Here is a 7,218-nt window from a genome sequence, read left to right as displayed (position 1 = left end):
CCAAACCACGCTCTAGGAGATTGCTTCAAGTCGTACAAACTGCGTTGCAATTTACACACCACCTTAGTCTCATAATTTGTCATGTATCCCGGAGGGATATCCATATATATTTCTTCTTTCAAGTGCCCATGGAGAAATGCATTTTTCACGTCTAACTGATGCAATGGCCAATCCAGATTTACTGCCAGAGATAACAGGACTCTGACAGTGCTCAACTTGGCAACAGGTGAAAAAGTTTCTTGATAGTCTACGCCATATGTTTGTGTAAAGCCTTTAGCCACTAATCTTGCTTTGTACCTTTCAATAGACCCATCAGCTTTGTACTTAATAGAGAAAACCCACTTACACCCTACTGGTTTCTTTCCTTTTGGTAAAGGGACAAGAGTCCATGTCGCATTCTTGTTTAATGCCTCCATTTCTTCATTCATAGCTTGAACCCATCTAGGATCTTCAATGGCCTCTTCAACGTTGTTAGGTACACTGTATGAAGACAACTCATTTGCAAATTTTTTAAGGGGTTCAGACAAGTCCTTCATAGAGACATAATTAGCAATTGGACACCTTGATCTATGATCCTCTTCTCCAGGAGAGTAACGCTTCGGTGGTTTTCCCCAATTATGCCTGTGAGGTAATTCATAGCTAACAGAGATATCACCATTATTATTATTATTATGAGATATAGGAGAGTTTACCTCAATGATATTCTCAGGAGATGGATCCTTGAGTACTGGAGAGGGGGGGAATTCCGATACTTCAATTTCAGGACTCATATGGTCTGTTTGAGTTTGACAAGAATCACCAAAAACTTCAGTTGAAGGTATATCAATATCTTTGAACCAGTCAAATGTCGACCAATTCGACTCTTCTTCTGGTGTCTCCCCCTGAAGAGAAGAATTGGGTGATACAGATGAGTAGAAATGGTCGAATTCCAAGAATGTAACATCCATAGTTACATAAATGCATCAGTAATAGGGTCATAGCAACGATACCCTTTCTGGTGTACACCATATCCCAAAAACAGGCAGCGAATGGCACACGAATCAAGCTTTGTACGTTGGTTTTTATGTAGGTGAACAAATGCAACACACCCAAAGACTCGAGGTGGCAGCATTTGTATTGTAGGCAGCGGTACAAATGTGGACAAGGTCTGCAGCGGAGTTTTAAATTCAAGGACCTTCGATGGCATCCGATTAATGAGATATACTGCTGTAGTAACAGCGTCAGTCCAATGGTGGTGAGGCACATGTGCTCCATGTAACAGAGCACGGGCAGTTTCAAGAATATGGCGATTTTTTCGTTCTGCAACACCATTTTGTTGTGGGGTTTGTGGACACGTGGTTTCGTGAATAAGTCCGTGTTTTTTGAAATACTCATGGAATTGATGATTTACAAACTCCCCACCATTATCAGAGCGAAGGATCTTAATTTTCTTTGAGTATTGAGTTTGAATAATTTTATGGAATTGTTGAAATATGTGTATCACTTCATTTTTTTGTTTCAACAAATAAATCCAAGTCATTCGAGTACAATCATCAACAAATATCAGAAACCACCGATAACCAGAGATAGAAGATTTTGGGGATGGACCCCATACATCAGAATGGATTAAAGCAAACGGAGCATTACTTTTATTCATACTTGACGGAAAAGTAACTCGATGACTCTTGGCTAAAATACAAGCTTCACATTTGAAGTTCAACAAAGATGTATCTGAAAATAAACTTGGGAACACATGTTTCAGGTAGCCAAACGAAGGATGGCCTAATCGGCGATGCCAAAGTAAGACTTGCTCCATTTTATTGTTTCTTGGATAATGCATGTGATGCGCTCGGCCTACACTAAAATCCTCCATATAGTAAAGTCCCCCTCTCTTAGTACCACGCCCAATGATCTCCTTCGTGAGAATATCCTGAAGGAAACAAAAAAACGGATAAATCAGCACAACACAGTTCAAGTCTTTTGTAACTTGACTCACAGACAACAACTTATGAGATAGAGAGGGAACAAGTAGTGTATTTGAAAGCGAAAGGGCTGGTGATAACATCACAGTTCCAGCCCCTGTTACCGCCGATAAACCACCATTTGCGTTGGCAATACTTGAGCGTCGAGGGGTTGAATGTTCAGAAAAATCAGCAGCATCGAACGTCATATGATCGGTAGCTCCGGAATCAAGTATCCATGCATTAGAGTCATCATCATGATTAGAGCAAATCAGAACATTACCTTTAGTGGTGTGGGAACTGGATTTTGGAATGAGGGAAAGATGGGATTCGACAGTAGCTACTGCAGCTTTTCCCGGGTTGCTATCAGTTGTATCGCGACGCTTTCGAGCCTGAAAATCTGTCCACCAGTCTGGATATCCATGAAGCTTAAAACAGGTCTCGCTAGTAGGTTTGTTACCTCCACAATGAGAGCACTTGCCATTAGATGGTTCTTTATGTTTGGATTGAGAAAGTATCTTACTGCTATGTAATTTGAGACCCTTAGATGCAAGAACTGCTCCAGATAATTCATTGGAGTTGTCTGTCCGATCATGTTGAACCGGATTATGAGCAATTTCAATTGCAGACTTGTTGTCACAAAAAAGGTTCATCGCATTGTTCGGAGCAAAGCCAATTTCAATTAACAATCTTCGAAGCCAAAGAAGCTCACAAAGACCTTTAGCCACTGATTCTGTTGAAAATTATTCCACACAGTAGTCATAAGAGATGACTGTTTGTGATAGCAGACACTTGCATCATGACCAGGTTTGGAGCATATTTGGCACTGCACTCTAGGCCTACCTCCAAATTTGCCTCCTCTACCACGATTGAAATTCCCGCCTCCATGAAATCCACCTCTATTCTCATTGAGTTGAGGCATATGATTGAATTGAGAGGCATAAATAACATCATGATTGGAATGAGGTAAGGATTGAGTTGAATTTATTAAAACTTGAGCAACATTCACAGACAAAGGTCCAGTCAAAATAGTTTGCTTAGCTTTATCAAGTGTTGCTTCATTTGAAAGAAGCACAGATTCAACTTCAATAATTGGACATATAGTGGATCGGTACTGAATAATAGATGCCAGAGCATTGTAATCCTCAGATAAGCCATCAAGAATCGCCTCAAGTTGATCGCGATGTGAAATTGAATCATCAATTGACTCAAGGATATCAACTATACAAGTTGATCGCGATGTGAAATTGAATCATCAATTGACTCAAGGATATCAACTATACAAGTTGATCGCGATGTGAAATTGAATCATCAATTGACTCAAGGACATCAATTATACAAGTTGATCGCGATGTGAAATTGAATCATCAATTGACTCAAGGATATCAACTATACCCTGAATGCGAGCAAGATAAGCAGTAATAGATTTATCACATTTCGAAATTGACTTCAGCTCAGTCCGCAACTGTCGATACTTAGCGTTTGTGTGTGCAAAGACGTACTTGTGCACCTCATCCCAAATATAGTCGTGAGAAGCCATGTGAAAAGTAGCAAGTCATGTTGCTCCCACATATCAAACGCATGATTTTCGGTGTCATTCGTTCGACCTTCATCGACCAAGTAGCGGAGAGGAACATCTGGATTCACAAGAAATCTGCGAAGTTTGTGCGTGCGAATGATACCTTCAATTTGTTGTTTCCGCGAATGAAAATTGTTTTCATCGAGCTTGAGTGTGACTTGTTGTGTAAAAGTATTGAAAATATTCTTTGAGTTGGACATCGAGTTGAGCAAAACTTCAGGTGTAGTGTTCCCTGTCGTATGTGCAGAGTTTGCATCGGAAGCCATGGATATGGATTAAATTTAAGCTGTAGATACCATATTAGAAACTGAACTTAGAGAGAGAGGGGATTGATCTAACTGATTCTATTATGCTTTCACAATATTAGTTACAACTATTTTATTGGGGACGATTTATAAGTGCGCCCTAACTGGGCTGACTCAACACAATGAGTTACATTGATTTTAATATCTGAAATTCTACTATATTCTAAACACAAGTAAAATGATTGGATTTCATTAATTTTCAAACAAAGTATTCAAGTTTCTTTTATCGTGAAAAGAAAAATAAAATATAATCAAATGAGTTTTTGTTTTGTCATTTCAAAGCATGTATTCCCTCACTCTATTTTTTTAGTGTCACTTTATTAACGAATCATGTTGTCAATAGGTTATTTTGACTACTATTAATATTCAGGTTTTTAGTTCATTAGTTCGGCTCATTAGATTAGAATAGTCTTATCTAAAGATATTAGTTCTTGTAATTTTAATATACTTGAAATATATTATTCAGTTTCAATCATGGTATTACGAGCTCTTGTTAGAGAGGGTTTTGTTTCCGTATAAAAAAACTAATCGCCTTAATTATGGTTTCGTTTTCAAAACCCAAGTCGCCTTAATTGCGTTTATTTTTTCAAACTCTAGACGCTTTAATTGTGGGGGTTAGATTTAGAAACAATGTTCATTGCATGAATAGTGCTCATTTGTGGCATTGTTAATCATCTGACGTACTGTTCACCGGTGAAAATGTTGTTCATCACCGAAAATATTATTCAGTTGTGGCACTAATCATAACTGTATACATTGTTCATCTCCAATACTGTTCACTTTTTAAATAAAAAAAACTCAATTGAAGGTTGCAGGAATCTTTACGACTAGTTTGCTGGTTCATTTTTATTCTATTGAGTCAGACACATTTGCATGACATTCATCAATATGTCAGAAGGAGAATTGGTCCAACTCAAAAAATACGAAGTAGAGAGACTGAGATCCCTCCTTAATAAGTTAGAGAAATCAACAAGTACTTCTATGTTGGTACATTCAGATACGTTTTTGTTTTCACTTCCTCTTGGTAAGTCTCAATTTTCTTTTAAATTTAATGTATCAGATAAATCCTTTAACTAATATTGAATACTGGATTCTAGAGTCACTTACCACATGAAACCTTTACCTACACACTTTTCTACTTATTCTCAATGTCCTAGCAACAACAAAATATTCACCGGAGATGATATCCATATAATTGTAGTTGGGCAAGGAGATATCCAAATAAGCCCATCTATAACCCTTTGAAATGTTTTTCAAATTTCCAAATTGTCCACTATCCTAATTTTCATACAAAAACTAACAACCGACCTATCATGTAATGTTGTTTTTTATAACAATGCTTGTGTTTTCCATGATAAGAGTTCAGGGGAGGCAAATTGGAATGCTAGAGAATGAAATGGTTTTTATTACATGGATAACCAAAATGTTCCAGTGAATATATTCATCAACAACAAATTCTTTTATTCATAATCAATTAAAATCAACAGAGAGAATGTCATTTTGTGTCATTGTTGACTTGGTCATCCATCATTTTGAGTCATAAAATAGTTATTTCCTTCATTATTTAAAAGTTTAGATGTGAAGAGTCTTTGTTGTCACGTGTGTCAACTTACTAAACATAAGTGTGCCTATTTTCCGATCAGTAATAAAGTGGTTACTTTTACGTTTTATTTAATTCATATTGATGCTTGGGATCCGTCGAATGTTTCAAATATATCAGTTGCTTGTTAGTTTATAACAATTATTGATGATTGTACTCGGGTTACTTGGGTCTACTTGTTAAAATAAAAATCTGAAGCTTGTTTTGTGTTTCTTTACTTGTTCTCTACAGTTAATAACTAATTTGGTATGAGTATTAAGAGAATTAGGTTCGATAATGCCAAAGATTACTTTAACCACAATCTTAATTTTTTATGTCAAAATGAAGGTATTGTTCATGAGTCTTCTTGTGTTAAAATCCCTCAATAAAATGGGATTGTTGAGAGAAAGAATGGATAGTTGTTAGACCATGCATATGCCATGATATTCCAAAATAAAGTCCCTAAGAAAAATTAGGGTGAGATTGTCTTAACTGCATCGTATCTCATTATCGATTACACTCTACTATCCTTTCCATCAAAACTCATATGGAAGTCTTATCCTCCAAATATTATAGGGGTAAGATTACTTGAAGTAGACACATCAGGAGACTAGTGATTCAATTTTTAAACTTTCTCATGAACAAGAAACAGAACCAAACTCAATATTATCACCTCATTACAATGATTTATATCTTCCAATTGCCCTTAAAAAATACTAAAAAATATACTAAAATTTTACCATATACCCAATTACCTAAGTTTTAAACATTTTTCACCCACCCATAAAGCATTTCTCAAAAGTCTAAACACTATAACAATATCAAACTCTTTATCTAAGGTGTTGTCTGACAGAAAATGGAAACATGTCATGGACATGGAGATGGAGGCACTGAATAAGAAAAATGCTTAGAAATTGGTTTTTCTACCAAATGGAAAGAAACTTGTAGGGTGCAGATGAGCATACAGTGCAAAATACAAGGTTGATGGATCTATTAAGAGATACAAGACAAGATTGATTGCCAAAGGATTCATCCAAATTTATGGAGAAGATTACTCTAAGATATTTACACCAATTACTAAAATAAATACTGTAAGGGTGATATTATCTTTAGCAGCTAATTACAATTAGAATTTACATCAATTTGATGTGAAAATGTCTTCTTTTATAGAAAACTTGATAAAGAGATCTATATGAATATACCCCTGAATATTGTGAACTTATTACCACCAACATTGTGTGCAAATTAAAAAATATTTTATATGGACTAAAGCAATCACCACGAACATGGTTTGAAAGATTCACCAAAGTTATGATAGGTTTGGACTTTAAACAAAATGAATGAGATCATACTCTAATATTCAAACATTCCGAGACTGCGGGAGTGATAGTTTTACTAGTGTATATAGATGACATCATAATAACAGGTGATGATGAGAATGAGCAACAATCGTTAGGCAAACACTTAGCCATGGAGGTTGAGATTAAGATCTTGTGAAAGTTAAAATACTTTTTTGAGAATTGAAGTTGCCCACTCTAAGAAATGAATCTTCATATCTCCATAAAAATACATTACTAATCTTTTACAAAAGACGGGTAAGACAACGTGCAAGTCTGTAAGTACACCAACTGATCCAAATGTAAAGTTGGGGAACACAGAAGAAAATATTTTGGTTGATAAGGGAATGTATCAAAGATTATTCGAAAAACTTATATACCTATCATATATTATACCAAATGTTACTTTTGTTCTAAGCTTAGTCAGTCAATTCATGCCCCAACAAAGGGGATTCCTTTACAAATTACTCTCTGAATT

Source organism: Lathyrus oleraceus, chromosome 6, assembly GCF_024323335.1.
Source record: "Lathyrus oleraceus cultivar Zhongwan6 chromosome 6, CAAS_Psat_ZW6_1.0, whole genome shotgun sequence".
Taxonomy (NCBI): Eukaryota; Viridiplantae; Streptophyta; class Magnoliopsida; order Fabales; family Fabaceae; genus Lathyrus; species Lathyrus oleraceus.
The sequence above is the reverse complement of the archived record's forward strand: the minus strand, read 5'-3'. Positions refer to the sequence as shown.